General features: G+C 42.2%; 1 protein-coding gene and 1 non-coding gene across 2 annotated transcripts in view; both read left to right on the top strand.

Annotated features, from left to right (window-relative positions):
* LOC126188767 (synaptogenesis protein syg-2-like) overlaps nt 1-26,313 on the top strand; it is a 478,582-nt gene that overhangs the window by 16,064 nt on the left and 436,205 nt on the right. The window lies entirely within an intron of this gene.
* On the top strand, nt 4,575-4,650 carry Trnas-cga (transfer RNA serine (anticodon CGA)). The gene has a single exon. It is a non-coding gene; the product is annotated as a tRNA-Ser (tRNA).

Genomic DNA, 26,313 nt, shown 5'->3' on the forward strand with positions numbered 1-26,313 from the left:
ACAGCCATATTAATTCTAAAACCTCTTATCCCCTGTTTTATCCCCTTAGCAGTGGAATGTGGACAATCCTATGATACCTAATATATAAGAACTACGCCCTTGGCAAGTTTCAAGTTTCTGTCCTCAGCGGTTTGCGCTGGGCGGTAATGAGTCAATGAATCAATCAGACCCTACTTCTTTAACTTCGGGGCTGAATTTCCCAAAACAGTGAAAGACGTATTTTTTTTCATTTCTAACCGACGGTCCAAAGACCAACATTCAAAGATTTAGCTTTAAAACTGCGTTCGCCATGAAATAGTTTCATAAAACGTTTCACCTCCTATTTCACCACCTTAGATGTATTATTTCCAAAAACAGCAACATACGTAGGTTTTAATTCTAACAAGGAAGCCAAAAACAAATTTTCATAGATTTAGCTTTGATAGATTTAGCGTTTTGCACAATAAGATATTTCCATAAAAACTTTCATTCCGTGTTTCATCCCCATAGGGGTTGAAGTTCCGGAAACATTGAAACAGGTACTTTTTATATCTGACTGAGGAACCAAATATAGGTTTAGCTTCAAAAATACTTTCATAATACATTACTTTCGTATCAAATATGATCCCCAACTTTACCCCCTTAGGGGTTCAGCTTACAAAAACAGTGAAACACGTATTTTATTTTATTTGTAAGCAGAAGTCAAATATCAATGTTCATAGATGTAGCTTTAATAATACCTCAGTAGTTCTTTAGTAATGATATACTTTCAGAAAAATGCTTTCACCCACTATTCACCCCCAATGTTAAATTTCCAAAAATGATGAAACATTTTTGGCCGAGAAGCGAAATACCAATTTTCATAGTTGCATTGAAAAACGCCTTAATTACGACATTTAAAAAAAAGTTCATCCCTTATGTCACCCCATTAGGGTTGCAATTTCCAAACATCGCTTCTTAAACGACGCCCACAGTAAAAGATGCCCATCTTCTCCGGATTTCAAGTTTCTATCCATAACGGCTTGGGCTTGACGGTGATGAGTCAGTAAGTCAGATGATGTTGATGATGATGTCTGATTTGTGGGGCGTTGAACTGCGCAGTTATCAGCACCCGTACAAATTCCCAACATTTGCTCAGTCCAAACTCACCACGTTCATGAAACATAAGGAAATGATCATGACAACACCAACACCCAGTGATCACGAAGCAGGTGAATTCCCTGACCCCGCCGGGAATCGACCCCAGGACCCGTGCTCGGGTAGCGAGAACGCTACGGCGAGACCACGAGCTGCGGACACTGTCAGTCAGGACATTGCCCTTTATGTATACACTATGTGATCAAAATTATCCGAACACATGGCTGAAAATGACTTACGAGTTGATCGTTAATTCTTTTACTCAGTATTTTTATTACAGAGAGCAAACAGCCCTCTGGTCGAACACGCTGACCTACCGCGCCGGCTCCCAACTGAGCCACCGAGGGCACAGGGGATAGTGCGACTGGAGGTATTCATCCCTTGCACGCTCCCCGTGAGACCCACATTCCCAACTTAATGTCCACACACTACATTCATAGTACTCCTGCCCATTGTACCTATTACTCGCGGCAGACAATATTACCGAGTCCCGTCAGAGTTCGGGCAATGCGTGTTCACCCTGCACAGAAGAAGTTAAGGTTAACCGGCCATGACACGCTTTGCCCGAACTCTTAGGGGACTCGGTATGATTGTCTGCCGTGAGTAATGGGTGCAATAGGCTGGGGCACTACGAATATAGTGTGTGGACATTAAGGTGGGAATGTTGGTCTCATGGGGAGCGTGCAAGGGATAAATACCTGGAGTCGGACTATCCTCTGTGACCTCGGCGGCTCAGATGGATAGAGCATCTGCCATGTGAGCAGGAGATCTCGGTCGGGACAAACATTTTCAAATGTCCCCGTTGATGTATATCAACGCCTGGCGACAGCTTAGGGTCATGATTTATTACTATTTCGTAATATGAAGAACGTATGTTTTTGGGAGTGTCCTGATACGAATGGTGTATTGAAGTTCGACATCACTTATCAATAATATATAGTCCTTCTGCAAAGTGATTCTCTCCTATATCGTTGCTACCTTCTCGTGTAAAACAGCGTCATACGTAAATCCTTTAAAAGATTCCGACACAATCTACTAGAGAATTTATACCAGAGGTCAGAAAACTGCAGCCCCCGTGCCGCATGCTGCCGGAACCATGATCCATGCGGCCCGCAGTTCCCAGCCATGTATAATAATAATATGCATCTAGCAACTAACAACCTAAACCGAGAAAGTCAACAGACGTTAAGAGCTTCTTAAGAGAGTACTTTTCTTGCCCAGTAATAGACAGATATACTTACAGAGGTAGTAATATTTTAAGATGTGCTTAGCTTTAATTGACGTTGGTGAATTCGGCCGTGGGCTAAACACAGTTTTCCGCTTTAGTCAGGGGCAGAATGGTACGTAGCGCGGCCACTGCTTGGTTAATAGAAGTGAATTCCATTGTGTGTCTTCCAATGCTGAAACTTCAGAGCGTGGGCAACTATCACCGATCACCTTCTGTGTTATATCAGACGGAAGTAACATGGATTCGTGAATGCACGTGGCACAGACAGTCATCTTCAAATGTGGTACATGTTTATAGCAGAATGAGATTTTCACTCTGCAGCGGAGTGTGCGCTGATATGAAACTTCCTGGCAGATTAAAACTGTGTGCCCGACCGAAACTCGAACTCGGGACCTTTGCCTTTCGCGGGCAAGTGCTCTACCAACTGAGCTACCGAAGCACGACTCACGCCCGGTACTCACAGCTTTACTTCTGCCAGTACCTCGTCTCCTACCTTCCAAACTTTACAGAAGCTCTCCTGCGAACCTTGCAGAACTAGCACTTCTGAAAGAAAGGATATTGCGGAGACATGGCTTAGCCACAGCCTGGGGGTTGTTTCCAGAATGAGATTTTCACTCTGCAGCGGAGTGTGCGCTGATATGAAACTTCCTGACAGATTAAAACTGTGTGCCCGACCGAGACTCGAACTCGGGACCTTTGCCTTTCGCGGGCAAGTGCTCTACCAACTGAGCTACCGAAGCACGACTCACGCCCGGTACTCACAGCTTTACTTCTGCCAGTACCTCGTCTCCTACCTTCCAAACTTTACAGAAGCTCTCTTGCGAACCTTGCAGAACTAGCACTCCTGAAAGAAAGGATATTGCGGAGACATGGCTTAGCCACAGCCTGGGGGATGTTTCCAGAATGAGATTTTCACTCTGCAGCGGAGTGTGCGCTGATATGAAACTTCCTGGCAGATTAAAACTGTGTGCCCGACTGAGACTCGAACTCGGGACCTTTGCCTTTCGCGGGCAAGTGCTCTACCAACTGAGCTACCGAAGCACGACTCACGCCCGGTACTCACAGCTCTACTTCTGCCAGGACCTCGTCTCCTACCTTCCAAACTTTACAGAAGCTCTCTTGCGAACCTTGCAGAACTAGCACTCCTGAAAGAAAGGATATTGCGGAGACATGGCTTAGCCACAGTCTGGGGGATGTTTCCAGAATGAGATTTTCACTCTGCAGCGGAGTGTGCGCTGATATGAAACTTCCTGGCAGATTAAAACTGTGTGCCCGACCGAGACTCGAACTCGGGACCTTTGCCTTTCGCGGGCAAGTGCTCTACCAACTGAGCTACCGAAGCACGACTCACGCCCGGTACTCACAGCTTTACTTCTGCCAGTACCTCGTCTCCTACCTTCCAAACTTTACAGAAGCTCTCCTGCGAACCTTGCAGAACTAGCACTCCTGAAAGAAAGGATATTGCGGAGACATGGCTTAGCCACAGCCTGGGGGATGTTTCCAGAATGAGATTTTCACTCTGCAGCGGAGTGTGCGCTGATATGAAACTTCCTGGCAGATTAAAACTGTGTGCCCGACCGAGACTCGAACTCGGGACCTTTGCCTTTCGCGGGCAAGTGCTCTGCCAACTGAGCTACCGAAGCACGACTCACGCCCGGTACTCACAGCTTTACTTCTGCCAGTACCTCGTCTCCTACCTTCCAAACTTTACAGAAGCTCTCCTGCGAACCTTGCAGAACTAGCACTCCTGAAAGAAAGGATATTGCGGAGACATGGCTTCGCCACAGCCTGGGGGATGTTTCCAGAATGAGATTTTCACTCTGCAGTGGAGTGTGCGCTGATATGAAACTTCCTGGCAGATTAAAGCTGTGTGCCCGACCGAGACTTGAACTCGGGACCGTTGCCTTTCGCGGGCAAGTGCTCTACCAACTGAGCTACCGAAGCACGACTCACGCCCGGTACTCACAGCTTTACTGTTACCCGAGTTCGAGTCTCGGTCGGGCACACAGTTTTAATCTGCCAGGAAGTTTCATATCAGCGCACACTCCGCTGCAGAGTGAAAATCTCATTCTGGAAACATCCCCCAGGCTGTGGCTAAGCCATGTCTCCGCAATATCCTTTCTTTCAGGAGTGCTAGTTCTGCAAGGTTCGCAGGAGAGCTTCTGTAAAGTTTGGAAGGTAGGAGACGAGGTACTGGCAGAAGTAAAGCTGTGAGTACCGGGCGTGAGTCGTGCTTCGGTAGCTCAGTTGGTAGAGCACTTGCCCGCGAAAGGCAAAGGTCCCGAGTTCGAGTCTCGGTCGGCACACAGTTTTAATCTGCCAGGAGGTTTCATGTTTATAGCAATTTAATGCAGTCAAATTCAAGCCATTATAATACGATGTTACGAGTGAAAGATAAACGTCTTTCAATAGATGTATTATCGTGTCTCGAGTTGTAACAACTGTCATTAATTCTTGTAACATACAATTGATGTAGGTTACCAGTAAACAGTAAGACCAGCAGGAGAAGATGTGGTGATGTGGCCAGCACGGCTAAAGTGGCCATTGCATATGTTTTGCCCTGAAGAGCGCTTTTGCCTGCCGAAAAGTGGTCAGACTTGTTCTAATATTTATAGTGTCCATAACTGAAGTTCCATTTTCAGAGCTCTTTAGAAAGGGAACCATTGCTCAGAATGACATGTTTGTACCTCGTCTCCTACCTTCCAAACTTTACAGAGCTGAAGTAAAGCAGGGAGGACGGGGCCATGAATGCCATGGCCTAAATGAACAATATTGTGGACCATCTGTAAACGTTCACGCTTGATGTCTCACGAGAATGCGATGGCACCATCAAGTAGAATAACTGTCTTTGGCAATAGGCCAGTATCGTGCTGCAGTGATTAGAGGTGTATGATAACGAACTGTTGTCGATATGGCTGATTTAAACTAGCCTGATTTAAACTCGATTGAACACACCTGGGACGCTATCGGGTGACAGTTCTGCATCCACAGACTAATGGTTCATAATTTGTGGGACTCTCATAACCTCTACGTAGATATTTACTGTCACCCATGGGAAATATCAAGAACATATTAAATACACGCCACGCTGAATTCCTGACAAGTTGCATTCTGAAGGTGACGTAATAAACTATTAATCTGGAGATTATAGTATTTTCGCTCATCCGTGTACGTTACGACATTTATTCTAGAAGCGATTGCACATTAAACGTTAAATTTTAGCAAAATACGTCATTTTCAACAGAAGGTTAATACGAACACCAGATGAACTGTACTAATTCATTCTACTCGTGTTTCGTTAAGTTCTATATGTATGGAAGCTTAAGTCTCCGGTTTGGTGTGTAGTGGAGGGTATTTTGAATATCATCACCGTTTCACTCATTTACTCTTCCATTTCCGAATGGCGCACGAGAAGATCACAGTAATCATTTTTATGTGTTTAAAAATTTATGTATGTTTTTTTTTTAAATTCACCTTAATGATGTGGTCATGGAAGAAAGAGGGTCCTGGTATGTCCTTTTCGAAGAAAACATCGCAGCTTTCACCTTAAGCATTGTGAAGGAACCATGAGGCCTCCAGATCTTATTCCAGACTACGAACTGATTCAAGATCCTGCCACAAGAAAAAGAATAATGTAATAACTCCTGTCATGACCACAAACATAACCGTAACTACTGAACCACCGAGCATGGTCTAATGTATTTTACTGTTGTTGAATTAATAATTAATGTAGACATTTATACAATACTCCTGAGATGTGACACATTGGCATTTGTGAACAGAAAAAAAGGAAAAGGGACAGAAGTAAACGTCTTCAAACATATAAGCGTTTTATCGAGCGACAGAGAGCACTAATACATGGACGATACTTCCAACGACTTACAAAGCTTATGTTTCCGTAACACTACCCGTTCTTTTGAGACAGTTACCTTTTCGAAAGCTTTTCTGCAGGAATCTTGCATCAGGGAACTCACCTTTGAAAACCAGCATGAAGATTTCCGCCTGCTTAGTTGAGTGGTGACGTGTTTGCCTACGATGCAGCAGGCTCGGGGTCAATTCCTGTCAGGGTTGATTATTTTCTTCGCTCATGCACGGGTTGTTGTGTTGTTTTCATCATCATTTCACCATCACCGACACGCAAGTCATCCAATGTGGCGTCACCTGAAATAATACTTGCAACCCAACTGCGGAGCATCCCAGGTTGGGCCTCCCGGGCACCAATGCCACACGAATCATTCATTCCATTGTCCGCCCCGATAGCTGAATGAGGCCGGCACGGTAACTCAGCGTGTTCGGTCAGAGGATTTGCTAACCTTTGTAACAAAAAACTGAGTGAATGGATCAACGAAGAGCCTAAACGGGTGTCATCGGACGACCGCCCCGAACAAATTCAACGAAATAGAGCAAAATGAGAGCAAAAAAAAAAAAATGGTCAGCGTGACGGACTGCCGTCGAATGTAATAAGACCTGCACCAAGGCGGCCGGACCTGCCCCTTAAGGGGCCTCCAGGCCAGTGACCCCTAACTCTCATTTCCATTTCATTATGAAGTTGCATAATATCCTAGAGTTTTTGTTTTGCATGTTGGTATTCTGGTTGCTATAGGTTTATTTGTCATTTTTATTTGTAGTTCACTGTTGATAAAGGAAGATAGCGGCAAACGCAGCCAGAAATATATTTGCGTTGTGAAAAGGGGTCATCTCATTGGAGAGAGCACGGCAAGAAATGGTTCTGAGAAGGGTTGTCATTTCATTAATGACTGTTCACGTTCAGGAAGGCCTCCGAGGTTTGATGAAGATCGTTCATACGCATTAATCCGCAATGATTCACGTTATTGACTCGAGATGTGACAGATATGATGAACTGTGATCGTTCTACCAGCATAGGACATTTGCATGCAAAGGAGAAGGTTCAAAAATCGGGTGTATCGGTACCGCATACTCCAAGCCAAAATAAAAAAAAAAAATCATCCGGTGCCCACATGTGCATCTCTGCTTGCTCATCATCAACGGCCGGTGGACGACACCAACCTTTTTAATATTGTACCGTCACTAGTGACGAGAAAAAGTATCTTTATGCTAACATACGAAAAAGAAAGGAATGGTTGAGCCCACACGGTAACTCCCTGTAAAGAGACCGGCGCTCATCTGCAAAAGATAATGTTGCGCACCTGGTTCAACAGCGATTGTGCAATGTATTACGAATTGCTTCCCCGAGGTGTAGCCATCACTGTTAACATATATTGTTAACAACTGAGACGCCTTGGAGACGCAGAGCAAGAACAATGACCAGGGATACTGCGTGAAGTTATTGTTTGCTAGACTGAGAAGAAACACAGAACAGGAGTTGGGCTGGGAAGTAATTCCGCACCCACCTTGTTCACGTGATCTTGCACCCTAGCATTTTCCGCTCTCTATTGATAAACCTTCAAGGAATTTCTTTCCTAGATGAAAGCTGGTTCCGGATATGGCTCAACGAATTCTCAGCCTCAAACCCACGTAGTCTCTATAGTCACGGAATCGATAAACTGTCCCAGCGTTGTCAGGCTGTTGTAAATAGTGAATGAGAATGTATTACTGATGACTAAAGTCTCTATTATGCTTATCTGTTGTGTTTATTAAGTCTATGGAAAAAAGCTACGAACTTATGCCCCAACCGAATAATTATAATTTATAAATCAAACTGCCTATCATACTACTTGTTCTTCAACGATTACGAAGTCATATCTAAAATCATTAGATGCTTTTTCTACAATTATTTCACTATTTATCAGGTTTATATTAAATCCGAATATCAGATGACTGCTACTTTAAGATTCTCTCAAGTCAGCCGGCTGTTCTTGTCTATTCTGCTTCTTCCAGTATCGGCAATGCTACATACTGTCAGAACATATCAACAACGTTCCTACACATTTTACTCAGATTGGTCCCATTCCAACAAATATCATTTTGATCCACTTCAACACAAATCGGAATGGGAAGGTACTGTAGATTCTAGCTTTCTACTAACGTCAGCTACATGATTTACCCATCTCTTAAGACTTCCTTTTCTCATCTTGTCGTTGAATCTTCCAAGATTATAAACTAATGGCCTATCACACATTAACCGTACGTAATTCAGAACAAAGATGTTTCAACAGTTACTGTTGTCACTATGTTGCTCTGATAAGACATTTCAGCTCGACTTGTCTCTGCGGCAAGTGTTGTGTGTCACGGCTATAAGGAAACTATCAAAACACAATTTTAACGATGATTTCGTCGCCTCTCTAATAACTGACTCTGACATTATACGAGTACATAAACGTATCTTGAAATATTGCTAAACAAGAATTATTGCAAATGCCATATTACGCATAAAGTACAGTTTCGGAAATAAAAACGATATATGATTGAGCAGCAGAGGGGTAAAAAAGATACGAAATTTAAATTGTTGTCAACGGCGAGTGCGACGAATAAACAGAAGCGTTTTATTTGCAGACACGACAAACGTTACGTGATGAACAAAGAGAATGGATTTTATTTTAATTAAGTTTCTGCTCTAGTTCGTCGTTTTATTTTTCAACTAATTCTGTACATTTTATTTTAAAGCAGTTACTGATAACTAAAGTATTTTTTTTTCATTACTGGATCCAATGGAAACGGTATTTTATACAATCTCGCTAATATGTTATGCTGGCTACGTTATCCCAATCAACCGTCGGCAGAACCGTTAATGCTGTACAGCCTCGCTGAAAGTTAAATACAGTTTTTGTTATTACATTCTTATTAGCTTTACGTAGCACAACCTCGCTCCGCGGTATGAGAATAGAATCGATATATGCTCTAGAAACGATTTTTTAACTTTAATTTTTTTGTTGCCATCACTCAACCGATTCGTTTGATGCAGCCCTCCTCGTATTACTCCCCTGTGACATTTCAGCGTAGCAATTTCAGCCTACATCCTCACTTATTTAGTGGACGTATCCCAATCTCCGTCTTCCTGTACTGTCTACAGCCGTCTCTAATACCATGGAACTTATTCCCTGGTGTCTCAACTCACGTCCTGTTATCCAGTTCCTTCTTGTCAGTGTTTTCCAGATGTTCCTTCCTTTGCCGATTTTGCGGAGAACCTATTCGTTACTTACCAGTCCACCTAATTTTCAACATTCTCCTGTAGAACCCCATCACAAAGGCTTCGATTCTCTTCTCAGTACCCATGTCTCACTGACGTAGAAAGCTATTGTGCAAATGTACCTTCTCAGAAACTTCTCCCTCAAATTAAGCCCTGTCTTCGATACTAGCAGACTCCTCCTGGCCAGGAATGCCGTTTTTGACAGAGCTAGTCCGCTTTTTATGCTCTCCCTGCTCCGTCCGTCATGAGTTATTCTGTTTTGTTGCAAAATTCCTTAACTTCATTTGCTTCTGATCACCGACTATGATATTACATTCCTCGTTGTTCCAATGTCTGCTACTTCTCATCGCTTCTGTTCCTCTTCGGCTTACCCTCAATTCGTATTCTTTACTTTACCATTTAGAGGCAGTAGTAACGGTCTACACCGTAGAATTACCCATTACTTACGTAAATGTATGATGAAAATCATGAATACGATAATAACTGCGATTTTCCCGTTTTGCTTCCAAAAGCTTGAGTATGATAAGAGAGGTAGCAACCAAAATCTCTTCTACAACAGAAGTAATATAATATCCCTCCCCCTCTACCCAATTGCGAGCGCATACCCCTACTTCCCTCTACTGTACAGAAATTCATGTTGAGCAAACTGAAAACACTAAGCGGTCTTCTGACGAGAGTCATTTCAAAGTATTACTAGAAGGCTTGTCCGTGAAAGGTAAAGGTTCCGAGTTCGAGTCTCGGTGCGGCACACAGTTTTAATCTGCCAGGAAGTTTCATATCAGCGCACACTCCGCTGCACAGTGAAAATCTCATTCGGTCTTCATACCGTCGGAGTGACTGGTTATATATATGCCATGAACGGACTGTTGATGTCACTGTTACAATTTTGGCCTTCATTTCGTAGTAGGATATAATGTAGCCAATCTATTCCGTACAAGTATCTTCATCCACATAAGTACTGCAACCTACATCTTGTATCTTGTACGTTCTTGCTCGGGTCAAGCGTTGATCTCCCTGTTCACTCTTCAGAATTTTATTAGGACATTACATTTCAAAAGCTTTTGTTTTAATCCTAATAGTTAGAGATGAATTAATGCAAGGGGAATTATACGCGCTTTGAGAGAGCTAGGTGCCCCAAAGTATGGCGTTCGTTGTGATAAATGTCAAATTCGAATCAGCTGAGCAAAATAGACTTACAGGCAGTCTACCTCCTGACATATTAAAACACGACTCCATGTTGTCTACTCTCTTCATGCATCACAGAGTCGGACCTGGTGGTCTAGCGGAAGGGATTGATTGCACAGCGCCGGTTGAACGGGCATCACGGTAAAATTTTGGAAGACGGTGTGGTTTCATCTTAGTGTTCCTGTTGTACCAACGGCGTTGGCGTCCTCTGGTATCGCATGCTACACGACCTGTTATCAACCAGTGAGAGCCTATTTCGTACTGGACTTAGTGTCACCGATCAGTGTAGTCGCTGTGCCTCCATAGAAGCACTACAACATAGATTTACGTGTCATGGTCACGGGTCTAACTCGTTCCGTTGAGAGTGTCTTTTCAGGTGAATTCTGTTGCGTCCAGATTCCTCCCACTTTCTGAGAGCAAAGTCAAGTATCTTTGCATGGTTGTTCAAAAAAAATGGTTCAAATGGCTCTGAGCACTATGGGACTCAACTGCTGAGGTCATTAGTCCCCTAGAACTTAGAACTAGTTAAACCTAACTAACCTAAGGACATCACAAACATCCATGCCCGAGGCAGGATTCGAACCTGCGACTGTAGCGGTCTTGCGGTTCCAGACTGCAGCGCCTTTAACCGCACGGCCACTTCGGCCGGCTGCATGGTTGTTGGGCCACTATGTTTATTACATTGTAGATGGATGGGGCGATAGGGAGCCGCTCGCCTTCCACCAACATATAGCCATTACATATTGGAAATGTTTGCATCTGCCACGGTATCGCGACTTATTCGCCAATATGTTGATCCTACATATATAGCTGTCAAGGTATCGGTTGAGCTAACCGGCCCTCGTGGTATACTCGTCATAGTCCCTTTTCAGAAATGTTTTTACGGGGTTTATTTCATTTTCATGTACCTGTTTGTCTTGTATTTTTTTCTTAATTAATAACAATAAAAGAAACAACACATTCTTGCAGCCAAAAACTCGGAATGGATCCTTTCTTTTTTTTTCTTTTTTAAGGTGATGTTAAAAGTGAGCGCTTTCTCAGGAAGGTGACGTTTGAAGAGACCGCTGTCTCAAAAAGCTACAGACAACAGGTATCAAATGTTGGCACCTAGTTTGACTGGACCAACGGCGGGACCCCTCCTACACTTCGGTCAAGGCACCTGAAAACAGTGTAATATATCGCCGAAACTGATTGCCCAATAAAATAACAGTCTGGAAATTTTGACGGCTGAAAGGTGTTTAATTTGACGTCCTGCCCATCTTGTCTCCTCTGTTCCTGAAGCTAACACCTTCCGTTCTTTCCTGCTTGTACAAGCATTTTCTGTGTCACAAAAAAAGGTCGTAAACGTCGCGCAAAAGAAAGAAAAAAAATTGCAAACGTCAGAAAATGTAAACACGAAGTCATGAGTTACAGGGTATTCCTTCCTTTATTTTTTAATCGACATTTCGGCAAAAAAATGTAGTAAGCGTAAAAAAAAGAAAAATAAATAAAATAAGTATTCCAGTGCGTGCCTGGAAACCGAGAGATCGCGGCAACGATTCACGGTGGGACCTTACATCTACCCTTGACGTCTCAACGATGCGAGTTATCGCCGGGAACGACACTTGGTCGGATTCCATGCTAAACTATAGGTTCCCCTTATCCGGTTGGTTAAAGAGTAGCTTACGGACACGCAAGTTGTCGCAGTGCCGTGCATTTGAATGGCTTGAACCACATGAAATTACTTTGTATTAAAGAAGACCGAAACTTATTCATCCTGGAGTAAAAGGAAGTTTTCATTAGGAAGCAGGATGCAAAAATCAATAGATAATAGATCTTATGTGTAGTAAGTGATAAAATTATTAAATCGGAAATCGGTAACTTAGGTGCAAAGCATACATTCGAATATCAGGCAGTTCTTATCGCTACTCCGTGCATGTCATGAACGGATATAATGCTTCAAAATTGGTTTCACAGTTGATAGGAAAGCACCCTACGCAGGGTATAAACGATATTGTATTATAACGTATCATAGTGTTAAAATCGAAAAGGACAGTTTGATAGTGGACAATTATGCTGTGTGAAGTATGTAAATTTACACAAATTGGCCTGCAAAATCCACCTATTCTCAGTATTCTATTGCTCTCTGCTCGCAGACTATTGGTCTCAGAGAAAAATTAATAGGACTTATTTCGTACGAAACTAAGTGTAGTTGATATTTCTTGCCTACTCGCTGGAGGCTGTGTGTTTTGAGAGATTAAAAAAAAAGATAGGACATTTAGGATGTTTTTCATGGCACTCCTCTGTGCCACAGTATAAAAATCGCTGACAGCACGTATTATTTCCCATATTCGAACGTTTCTGGTCGTTACTGACTGGCCACTGGCTCAGTGGGCTATTTCATCAAAGTAATTAAGGTAAAATTACCCATGAGTGTAAAGCAAGAAGAAAGACTTTTGTAAACGTCATGTAAAAACTGATTACCTTTACAACTTGATCTAAGCATAACCCTTACAAGCGCATTAGTTTCATAGTAAGAAGGCAACACACATACAACTATTTATTTATTAGTTTTTTCTGTTAAAATTAAAAAAACTGCCAAGGAAAATTTTCACAAACGTCAATTTTACAGTTTTCTATTGCACAACAAATCCAGTGGCGTTGTAGTAGAATAGTCTATGATGATAAAAAAATCGAAAATGGTAACTGATTCGTGTATTTGTAAATTTTTGTACCGTGATATGAGGGAGTGGCGTTATCAACATGTTTGGGATGAGTGTGGGGGTGGGGGTCGTTTTTAGATCTTTTTGTATCTTTTTTTCTTGAACAGCTCGAAAAATATGGCCTGTATAAAATCCAAGTAAATTAAATTACCTAAAAGAGATTCTAACCTATAATTGCTGTAGGATCAATAACTTGCGGGGAGAGAGTGAGAGAATACCGGAAATCTCGCGCACTGCACATGAGCTGTAGCTTTTTTTATTGACCGGTACGTGGTGGTTACCCGACTTGATCGAGCACAAGTGTCCTGTATCAAATTCCTTTTCTCGACTTCCTTTACACCAAAATGACAAACTGTAAACCATTATCATTTACATTCTGTGTGATTAAATTTATCATTATTGCGCTACTGTTTTAGTATTTTTTTGAGACTAGCTCCACCTACAGCTGTCAGTGAAATAATCATCCTGTGAAAGAGTACCAATACCCACGAGACTCAAAACTGATTTAATAAAATGTGGGAGCAAGAGATGGAGTGACACAGGGTGATTCTTATTAACGTTTAAATACCCCCGAAGCCTCATAGATGACGCTGAAACAAGTAATTTAATAAAAGACACTTAGGGCCTGGAAACTTCGAGAAACACTCAAAAAAGTGGACGACAATTGTTGAACATATTGCGTCACTAGATGCCATACCTCGCCGTATGTGCAGCGATTGCAGTTGTCGATCCTACCCTCGCCACTAGGGGATTGATCTACTCATCGCTCGGCTAGGATACTCTATTTTTGAACACTTATTGTAAATATGATCTCTTGTAAGCGTAAAAGTAACCAAGAAAACGTCGTTCATGTTTTACGTTTCGTTCCTTTTGCCCTTTTTTCTCTTTTTACGGACTTTACTTAGTTAAGAACACGTAGGTCGTTTACTGGTAGCTATGAAGTTTGGAAGCTTGTACGTATCTGCTTGTGACGCAATACTGTAGGTACTGTACCTCTAAATGAACTAGCAGAGCCTCGCGGAGTGGCCGCGCGGTTTGAGGCGCCATGTCACGAATTGCGCGGCCAAGCCCACCAAAGGTTCGAGCCCTCTCTCCGATCTATGTGTGTGTGTGTGTGTGTGTGTTGTTCGCAGCATAAGTTAGTTTAAGTAGTGCGTAAGTCTAGGGACCGAAGACCTCAGCAGTTTGGTTTCTTAGGAATTCACACAGATTTGTACACACACAGAACTAGCAGAGCCCGCGAGACCGTTAAATAAAATAGTAACGTCAACACTTGACTTGGGTTGGAGTGATCAGGTGCGACAGATCGATGCGCTTCTCCGACTCACGTGCGGCGAGATACGTCATCTGATAACGTCACATTTTTGACATTTGACGTCCACCTTTGAGGTATTTCCCGACATCCAGTGCCAAATATAGCTTACATTAAATTAATTATCTCAATGTCATTTACTTACCTTCGAGGTTTGAAAACGTAAATACGAATCACTTTTACGAGGGCTGTTCAGAAAGTAAGCTCCGATTGATCGCGAAATGGGAACCACAGTGAAAATTAGAAATGTTTTATTTTTAACAGTTAGCTACACAATCCAGCTACTTCTCTACGTAGTTGCCGTTCTGACTAAGATATTTGTCGTAGCGTTGTACCAACTTTCCAATACCCTCATCATAAAAGACAGCCGCCAGTGCTTTCCGCCAATTCTCTACGCTGGCCTACAGCTCGTTTTCTGTGCCAAAATGTTGTATTCATAGCCAGCGGTTCATGTGAGCAGAAATGAAACGCAGGGGGAGTCAATTACGGGCTGTATTGTGGGTAGTCAAACATTTCCAATTGAAAACGATGCAGGAGCATCTTCATTGCCCCTTCAGAACGCGGCTGAGAATATTGCCTTGTAGAAGAAACTGCACGACAGTTATGTAATGTTGGCTGTATAGCTTCAGGCGAAATTTCTCACCAGGTCCTCGTACTTGGCGGGAGACACTATTCTCTAGACAACTTTACGCGATCACTGTGAGCTCAGAAATGAGAGGAGTGACGTGATGCCATCTAGGGTCATACTAGAGACACTGCCCAACACATCTGTGCAAAGCTTTATCAGATTATCATAGTCGTTTCCATTTCGCGATCAATCGGAGCTTACTTTCTGAACAGCCCTCGTATAATCACAGAACTAGGGAAATACTTCAAATATCTAGTATATATTGTACGCAGGTGCCAAATGCAACGTAAGAGTAATGTCACTGAAAAAGACTGATGTCAGCTCCTCTGTCAGAGAACTACCCCTTTCTGAGATCTAGCAAATAACCAGTTAGTGATTTCTTGTGTCTTGTGTTTCTGCTATCACTTGAGTATAGGCTTATTGACAGCTGAATCAAGAGTCAGTCACATTCCTTGTCACTAGAACTATTCCCAGCAGTAACAGAGGTAGTTTTCACATACGAAATCATGGAAAATAAGAACAGAAATGTGTAAATGGTTAACCGCATCGTGTGGCGATTGTCCAGGTATGCTTCAAAACAAATGGAAGGTCAGGTTACAGAAAGTTTAAAAGTAAACCTAGAAACGAATTAACTTAACACAAACCAATTTATAAATAAGTTTTTGAGTAGAAAGAAGTACTGATTAACAACGCAGTTGTGACAACACTTGGCGAGTTTTTGTATTTAATGACGGTGAATACAGTTACTGGAAGGACAGCAGGGGAAGTGGTAGGATAATAAAACGGCCTAAAGGGGTTTTATAAAAAGCTATTCTGGAAATCAATATTTACTATCACGTACAGTTCTGAGTTATGTCAGTAACATATGAGGTTTTACTGCAAAGACCATTGAAAAACAAATCGAACTAACGAAAGACGCATGCTGAGAAGTACTTCTAGAAAAATTAAAACATACGACGGGACAGCGAACAAGCAGAAACACAGTTCGCAATTACGATTTTGATGGACGTAAAATGAAGATGGATGGTACGTGCAGAGATATGACTGGGCAGCGTCGGTACCAATGAATTTATCCTAGAAATAAGAAAGAATCGCAAAAACGACCCTATGTAAAACCGAGATGAATTTATAAATCAAGCAGAAAAAATATAGGTACGTACCCTATGTAAAACCGAGATGAATTTATAAATCAAGCAGAAAATATATAGATACGTACAGCCAAAGGCGATAAAAAGGAAACGTGGAGGAGGACTTTATCCTTCGGCAGATATCGAATGACTGATTACTAGTAAACATCATCATCCTCATCAAAGGACAGCTTTGAATCAATACTGGTACTTTGTCGCGGTGTAATACAGAGTGTTTTATAGTGTTTTGACGATCTGAAATTTGAACAACGCGCGTTAAAAACAAAATACAGTGACGGTATAATGGGCCTATTAGTAGTGCGGAATATCGTGTTTCATCCCATATACATATTAGTAATCATGTCGTAATGGTCGAAGCAAATTGGTGCGTCCGCTGTGAAGTGCTATTTCTGCTAAAGCGAATCAGTCGTCCGGGAGCAACGTGCCTTCGTAAGGATTCCAAGATTCAGCCGCGCATCCAGTTCCTGCTCGTAGAACAATATTGAACTGAGTAAGAACCTTTCGTACAACAGCCTGTGCATCGAATCGAAAATCGATCCACCCGCCGGGAAACCGTCGAACTCACTGATTTAACCGTCCCAGAGTCTTACCAATGGGATGGAGAGGGGGAGGGGGGGGGGGGTATTTGAAGGCGGGAGTGTACTCCTACCGGCTGAAACGTAACAACTGTTCAAAGATCGAATAAGCGATGAAACTTCCTGAACTCCTCCACCTGTTGCGAAAGATGTATTCAAAAAACTGGTGAAACGCCTCGAGTATTGGGTAGCCTCGAATGGTCGTGATTCGTCCGATGTAGTAGTTCATGAGTATGTTGTACATTGTGTAAAATGTTCAGCTTTTTTTCGCGATTAGTTTGTTTGTCATTCAATTTGAAATCGTCTAAATGTTGTGAAACATCCTGTAGGAGCTGCTAATATCTTCTTCTTCGCTTAATATTATAGAGCGAGCCGAATACAGAAGCATGTAATAAAAGTATTTTAAAAGTGTCGGTTGCTTTGTTGTTGGTAAATTCAGAAATCAAAGAAAAGAGATCTACGCTTCCAGTGTACCTCGTAAAGTTCCGAAAATTCCTCACTCGTAACGTCTTCACCAGAGGGCTAGATTAGCACTAACACAGTCTGGCGCCAGCGATTTGTAACACAATGCGGGGAGGCTCCTGACTTAATCCGGAACACTGGCGCCCAGGCTGATCGTCAGGAATCGTTAGCCATCGCTTCTTCTCCCCTCGATGGCAATGCGCCAGTAATGGAAATCCTTCAACGGCGTGGTCTCGTTTTCTCGAGTAGTGTAAAGATTCGTTACTGTTGTTTGCGTCATTAACTATGGAGATGAATATAGCCACGTGAAAAAGGGAAAATCTGTTCTTAGCTCAAACTAATTAAGGTCTAGTCAGATGTTATAGCATATCAAACGCATCTGAGGAGAACTCACAGTTCAACAAAACGTCTAAAGAGAAAAACTGTATACAGTTAAATGAAACAACAAGTTCACTGTTACCAGTCATCGTTTTATTTATTTCCACGACGCGTTTCGAAGGTTTAAACCTCCATCATCGGGTGGATTTACATTAGCAGGTATTACATTTGTGTGTGTGTTGTGTTACGATTTTTGGAGGAACTTGTGGCACTGCCTAGTGGAGAAACAAGACACTACTTCAGAATACGGATTAGGATTACTTTTGACAAAAAATTAAACTGATATCTAATGGTAAACATTAAGTAAGTAAACGAGAGTACCTTCAGTGGTCACAGGTTCCTTTTGCTGTCGTAACACATCACACGTATACTGCCACATTTGTAAACAAATATGGCGTCTGGAATCAGCTGGGTGCAAGGTTCGTATAGCAGAAGAGAAGACATGATCGCAAAGTGCAAAGAATATACATTGTAACAACATTATTGCAGAATAATTGTTTTAAGCATTTGGCGGTGTTTGCTTTGAGGTGTCAAATATATGTGTGTGTACTTTAGGTGGTATATAAATCCAATTCTGACAAGTTAAAACAGCTAAACATTCGTACTCGTTTATACAATCAGGTGAAATGTTAAAAAGGCTTAAACTTCGTACTTGTTGATAACAATTAGGTGAAGTGTTACAGACTTTAATAACAATGATCATATTGGCTACAACAGTAAAATCATACCTACATTACACTCTTTGATTGGGATTAATAAACAGATGTGAGGTGAGGGGCTGGAGGCAGAAGGAGAGGTAGAGAGAGGGAAAAAAGTGTGTGTGTGTGTGTGTGTGTGTGTGTGTGTGTGTGTGTGTGTGTGAGTGAGTGAGTGAAAGAGAGAGAGAGAGAGAAAGAGAGAGAGGGAAGAGTGATTATATGAGAGCAAACATTTACATGACAAGGGGTCTTAAGATTCCATGTTGCATATATTAGCTGCCTAAAGGTTGGGGTAATACATTGGTCAGTGCTATAAAATATGCAGATAGATATACATTTGTGCCAGTAGTTGATGTACATACAGTTTCAAGCTGACAAGGGGTACAAGCTGTTGGTGTGATGAATATCTGTGAATGAGGTCAATCTCTTGTACTCTTTGCAGCTGTCAATATTTATGATAAATTTTAGGTGCGTGTGTGTGTGTGTGTGTGTGTGTGTGTGTGTGTGTGTGTGTGTGTGTGTGTGTTAGGTGTGTGTGTGTGTGCGTGTGTGTGTGCGCGCGCGCGCGTGCGCATTTTTAAGAGTGTAGGAAGTTGTTGAAAACGGATATGATACTATTGTAAATATTGTCATTTTTGTCATTTAAGATGGACTCTGGTTGTTTCATTTGATGTTTGTATATTTGGAGTGTTTCAAGGATGTCTAGTTTTCTGCCTTTTGGTTGGATGTGTAGGATGCTAATACTTGTGTTGTTAACATGGTGTTTTGTTTCATGCACGTGGGTAGCTGTTACTGATGTGTGACATTTTTTGTTTTTTAGTGCTGCCATGTGTTCCTTGAACCTAATCTCAAATGATTTGCCTGTCTGGCCTATGTAGAAGCAGTCACAGTCCAAACATTCAATTTTGTACACACCTGTGTGATGAACACACACAAATGTAATACTTAATAATGTAAATCCACCCGATGATGGAGGTTTAAACCTTCGAAACGCGTCGTGGAAATAAATAAAACGGTGACTGGTAACAGTGAACTTGTTGTTTCATTTAATGTCAGTAACAGTCACGGTAAAGCGTAACCTAAAAATGTTCGCATTTACTGTATACAATTATCATAATGGCTCGTTAAGTTTCAAATTTTATACGGGGTGATTCAGTTTCCCCAGCTGATGTCGTTTTATGCAGCTCCACATGACAGAACAACGTTGTCGGCCAGTTCATTCTGAAGACGAGAACCATATTGTCAGAACCATGCTGAATAGCTGGTGAAGTATACGAAGACATCTTAGACATATAATACCAGTTTCGTTCATGAAAGTGCTTTAGCATATTAACGCCGCGAGGCATATATTAATCTTTACACTGGGTTATGTACCAGAAAGTTGTTACTTCCACACTTCGCGTTAGCCGGCCGGAGTGGCCGAGCGGTTCTAGGCGCTACAGTCTGGAGCGGCGCCACCGCTGCGGTCGCAGGTTCGAATCCTGCCTCGGGCATGGATGTGTGTGATGTCCTTAGGTTAGTTAGGTTTAAGTAGTTCTAAGTTCTAGGGGACTGATGACCTCAGAAGTTAAGCCCCATAGTGCTCAGAGCCATTTCAACCATTTTTTAACACTTCGCATTTTGATATCTTCTCTAAGTTTCGTTGTTTTTGATGATGAATCATACTTCATAACCCAACGTTTCTGAACTGCTTACGAAAGATTAAGTAATGTGAACGGAATAAACTTACAGAGACATCCAAAACTGGTACTTAAAAAGAAAGATAGTGGATACTTGACTAAGTAAGGCAGAAGTAAGCTATATCTTGGTTCAAAAATACCGTGTAACCCGTATGCAATCCTCGTTTGTACCTTTTACAGTAAGTTTCTATTTGCTGACATTCGCCGAAAGCTCTGAGAGCGAACTTGTATCGATTATGTGGCTGTCACTTGACTTGGATACTTTTCCTGATACAGGCAGACTGTGGGTTGCTTAAAACGACATCGATAAGGGCGGCTGAAACAGCCTGTATAATTTTTATTATGGTGTGTGTCATCATTAGTGTGCTTTCCGATGTTCACCCGAGTTTTTGTTTTCATTTTACACATAAGTCCTATGTCATACAGAGGACAACTGCGTGTGCCGCATAAAATATTATGCATTAAATGGAAACAATATCTCGGCTGCATTATCCAAAGACGCCCAGAAGACATGAGAAGTGGGTAATCAGTCGTTACCTTACACTCTACCTGCCACACTGAACATTTGCACAAGCAGCACTCCGTGACAGAGTGAGTAACGTTCGGAGTACCATCCTTAACCCCTCCTAAGTTGTATTCTGCCATCTAACGCATCATTGACTTCTGTAAATATTTCTGTTTTCTTGTGAACTTTTAGGACCTAATGTCAAGGGTTAGTTGAAAAGTCAGAAGGTGACAAGTACATACTGTCTTGAGTAGAATCACATACGTGGTAAAAAAAAACTGTACAATTCAAACCTACCTACCGTATAATTTTGCAACAGGTGGCACTACAGATATGTCCAAAAAATACAAGAGCTTTTCGGAAAGTAAGGCCAGATCGGCGCGGAATGAAAACACTGAAAACCAAAAATATTTTATCCGCAACATTTAGCCACACTTTCCAGCTACCTCTCTAAATAGTCGCCGCTCCGACGTACACATTTTTCGTGGCGTTGTACAAACTTTCCAATACGCTCGTCACAGAAATCAGTAGCCTGTGCTTTCTGCCAAGTCGCTACGCTGGTCTGCCTTTCGTTATTTGTGCCAAAATGTTGTCTTCGTAGCCAGCGATTCATGTGAGCAGACACAAACAACGGAAAGAGCCAATTAAGAGCTGGATTGTGGGTCATCAAACACTTCCCATCGAAAACTCTGCAGGACCGTCTTCATTTCCCCTGCAGAATGTGGCTGAAAATTGTCTTGAAGAAAGGAGCGCAAAACATTTATGTTATGTGGGCTGCATAGCATCAGGCGAAATCTCTCACCAGATCCACATACTTGGAGGGAGACACAGTTGTGTTAAGCATTTTTGCGCCTAATCGGACCTTACATACCCTCAACTGAAATGGATGTAGACACGTATCTGTAAATAAACACATCACAAAGATGAAAAGAAACTATAGATTACAGAGACCTTTTCAGCTCTCAGACATCTACCATGTGTTTATGTAGACTGAAGAGAATTCGGATTGAGGAGGGAGGTGTGTGTTAGCATAGAGTGTGTAGTTGTCCAAAGTCACTGCGCAGGTGGCGTGGTGGTTAGCGCATCTGTCTAGTGAGCAAGAGATAAAGATCGAATCCAAGACTGGGTACAAATTTTCATTTGTCGTTTTAGTGTTCATATATACAGGGTGGTCCATTGATAGTGACCGGCCCAAATATCTCACGAAATAAGCATCAAACCAAAAAAACTACAAAAAACCAAACTCGTCTAGCTTGAAGGGGGAAACCAGACGGCGTTATTGTTGGCCCTCTAAATGGCGCTGCCATAGGTCAAACGGATATCAACAACGTTTTTTTTTTAATATGAACCCTCTTTTTATTACATATTCGTGTAGTACGAAAGAAATATGAATGTTTTAGTTGGACCACTTTTATCGCTTTGTGATAGTAATAGTCACAAACGTATAAGTACGTGGTATCACGTAACATTCCGCCAGGGCGGACGGTATTTGCTTCGCGGAAACATTACCTATGTTAAAATGGACCGTTTACCAATTGCGGAAAAGGTCTATATGGTGTTGGTATATGGCTATTGTGATCAAAATGCCCAACGGGCGTTTGCTATGTATGCTGCTCGGTATCCTGGATGACATCATTCAAGTGTCCGGACCGTTCGACGGATAATTACGTTATTTAAGGAAACAGGAACTGTTCAGTCACATGTGAAACGTCAACCATAACCTGCAACAAATGATGATGCCCAAGTAGGTGTTTTAGCTGCTGTCGCGGATAATCCGCACATCAGTAGCAGACAAATTGTGCGAGAATCGGGAGTCTCAAAAACATCAGTGTTGAGAATGCTTCATCAACATCGATTGCACCCGTACCATATTTCTATGCACCATAAATTGCATGGCGACGACTTTGAACGTCGTATACAGTTCTGCCACTGGGCACAAGAGAAATTACGGGACGATGACAGATTTTTTTCACTCGTTAATTCGCCAACAGCGGTACTTAAACCGGCATAATATGCACTATTGGGCAACGGAAAGTCCTTGATGGCTGCAACAAGTGGAAAATCAGCGACCTTGGCGGTTTACTGTATAGTGCGGTATTATGGGAGGAAGGATAACTGGCCCCCATTTTATCGATGGCAATCTAAATGGTGCAATGTCTGCTGATTTCCTACGTAGTGTTCTACCGATGTTACTACAACATGTTTCACTGCATGACAAAACGGCGATGTACTTCCAACATGATGGAGGTCCGGCACATAGCTCGCTTGCGGTTTAAGCGGTATGGAATAGCATATTTCCTGGCAGGTGGATTGGTCGTCGAAGCGCCATACCACGGACCGCACGTTCAACGGATCTGACGTCCCGGATTTCTTTCTGAGGGGAAAGTTGAAGGATATTTGCTAATTTGATCCACCGACAACGCCTGACAACATGCGTCAGCGCATTGTCAATGCATGTGCGAACATTACGGAAGGCGAACTACTCGCTGTTGAGAGGAACGTCGTTACACGTATAGTCAAACGCATTGAGGTTCACGGACATCACTTTGAGCATTTATTGCATTAATGTGGTATTTACAGGTAATCACGCTGTAACAGCATGCGTTATCAGAAATAATAAGTTCACAAAGGTACATGTATCACATTGGAACAACCGAAATAGAATGTTCAAAGGTACCCACGTTCTGTATTTTAATTTAAAAAACCTACCTGTTACCAAATGTTCGTCTAAAATTGTGAGCCATATGTTTGTGACAATTACAGCGCCATCACACAGCGAAAAAAGTGGTCCAACTAAAACATTCATATTTCTTTACGTACAACATGAATATGTAATAAAAAATGGGAGTTCTTATTTTAAAAAACGCAGATTATATTCGTTTGACCTATGGCAGCGCTATCTAGCGGGCCAACCCTAGCGCCATCTTGTTTCCCCTTTCAAGCTAGACGAGTTTCGTTCTTTGTAGTCTTTTCGTTTGACGGTTATTTCGTGAGATATTTGGCCCGGTCAGTATCAATGGACCACCCTGTATATCATAGATCACGAGTGCGGCGGCAAGCCAAAGTTCACGCTTGATTCGTGTGAGGGCCGCGTGCGTGTCAAGGTACGGCCAGGCAGTCGGCTTTGCTCTGTTCTGATCGGAAGTATCCAGAAGAGCGCGACATTTCATTTAGCATTGCGGTGCGGCATTTTGCGTTCGGCACAGCTCTCTGAGTTCTGCGTAATCGTGGTTTCAGCGCAGTTTACTCATCGCTATACGTTCGTGGTATGGAGGAAGTCCACAGGTCTGGTGGCTCCACAAAGAGAGGCAATCTAGCAATCTATCTTCACAGTCCTTTAAAATGTATGGGAATGACGGTAGAGAGGGATGAGAATTTTCAATTCGCATAGGCGCCAAGTACTGTTTATTTGTTACGAATCGACATTATAGTAACATGAAGAAAGAATTTAAATTTTAGATGACAATTAAAGAGCCAAAAATTAAAATGTACGACAGACGGGATTTATCGTTCTGCACACCAAGAAGCACTCTGTGCTAAATTTTCAAGCATCGAGCACTTGAGGAAATTGGTGGTACGAATCGTAAAATTTTAGAACTCGCACCAATTATTCCATTTTCAGCTGCAGCAGATTCCAATGATAGTGAACAAAGAGTGTGGAGACTTTATATGTTACTGCAAAGTGCTGTGGTTAAGCCAAGGGGCATGCGTGGAACGATTTTGCGATTTAAATCTCGATAACGTTGAATTTATGAAGGAAAGTGGAGGGCAGGAATGAAAATTAGAACATCCGCAATGGATTAAAGATTTAGCATTTTGTTTTCCGAGTGAGGTGGTGCAGTGGTTAACGCATTGTACTCGCATTCGGGAGGACAACGGTTCAATCCCGCGTCCGGCCGTCCTGATATAGGTTTCCCGTGATTTCCCTAAATCGCTCCAAGCAAATGCCGGTGTGGTTCCTTTGAAAGGGCACGGCCGACTTTCTTCCCCATCCTTCCCTAATCCGATGAAACTGATGACCTCGCTATTTGGTCTCCTCCCGCATACAACCAAACTTTGCATTTTAAGTAGACTTGACTGCACACTGCTCACAGCAAGACATCGCAAGCTAACTTGTTTCTGGTTTGTTGGACATGAATTTAAAAAGAAAATCACGTTGTAGAGGGGACATATTCTGACAAAGACAATGCAGTTCCCATATCTCACTGTCGTTAAAGAAAGCGCGAGGTTTGAAGAATTCACTGTGGTATTGCAAGAATAACAACGATAGTTTTATTGAGATTTTGAAGACACTGTCAATCTTGCACCTGTTTCCAAGGTGTTTTTGAGATCATTTGCCTTTTCGCCTGAAAGATCCCCTGTGCATGTGCAGAAGTAACTGATTAAACTGCTAGGTAATTCCAGTTTTAATTAAAAATCTATTTACTTTAAAACTGTCCAGGACGTCTAGATTCATTTTCTCAGGTAGATTTTCCAAGTCTCCATAATGAGACTGTAGAAGTGTTACAATATGGAGATTGATCTATTTGTGTCAAAGACCTTTTTCCGATTATGAAATTAAGTCATGGTTACGTGGAAACTGGAGTGCGAAACACTTGGAAATTGTCTGTATCTGGCATATGTCGACAGTTTGTACCAGATAAAAATTATATATTGTCTTCAGCACGTCAAAAACAATTAATTAATACTGAAAACTTGTTTTGTTTGTGATGGATGTTTTTGAGAGATGTGAAGTGTGAAATCAGGTCATAAGCAGTACTGCCATTAAAATGCGGCGTGTTTGCTTTTCTTCCCCTCTTCTCCTCCTCGCGCTCAGACAGCACGGCGCGGCGATGGGGGAAATGTGAAACGAGGATGAGTGCTTTGGGTCTAGGCCCGTGCATACCCTTCATACCGAAATCTTGGCCACCCCTGCCATAGATGTTTCAGGCTTGTAAATGTCTCCGAAACCACGCAGTTTCGTTTGACTAAAGTATCTATGCTTGGTTTTCTGGTAGGATCCCCAATTTTAATTTGATGTTGTGATGCTATTCCAATAGAGTTTGAGAGAGTCTGTAATGCTGTTCGAGTATACGGGGAACATCAACTGTGCTGAGGCGTGAGTGTAACTTTGGATTGAGGAGGGGGCGTGGTAGTTTAGCTCATGAAGTTAGGCAAAGTCACGGTACCAGAATGGCATAGTGGTTAGCGCATCCGCCCAGTGACCAGGAAACCCTTATTTCATACGTCGCTTCAGTCTGAAGGGGTAGATACAATAAATGAGGTATTGAGACTTCTAAAACTCATTCCTCTGTACTAGACACGAAATGTGGCCATAATTGTACTGTTCAATACACAACATTTTATGAAAGTAAAGTCAGCTAAACAGGGTTAATTTTATGTTACAGAATACCAAAGTGGCGTCAAAATTCACTTACTAGCTCATCAGTTTTCTAACTGTAGCCATTATTACGGCTCCACCGGTAAGTAACTGTCAGTATTACCGAAGAGTGTCATAACTCTCTTTTCTGAGTCACCAGTCTTCTGGCTGGTTTGGCACAGCTCGCCATGCATTCCTCACCTGAGACAAACTTTTCACCTCAGAGTAGC

Source organism: Schistocerca cancellata, chromosome 5 (genome assembly GCF_023864275.1).
Source record: "Schistocerca cancellata isolate TAMUIC-IGC-003103 chromosome 5, iqSchCanc2.1, whole genome shotgun sequence".
Taxonomy (NCBI): Eukaryota; Metazoa; Arthropoda; class Insecta; order Orthoptera; family Acrididae; genus Schistocerca; species Schistocerca cancellata.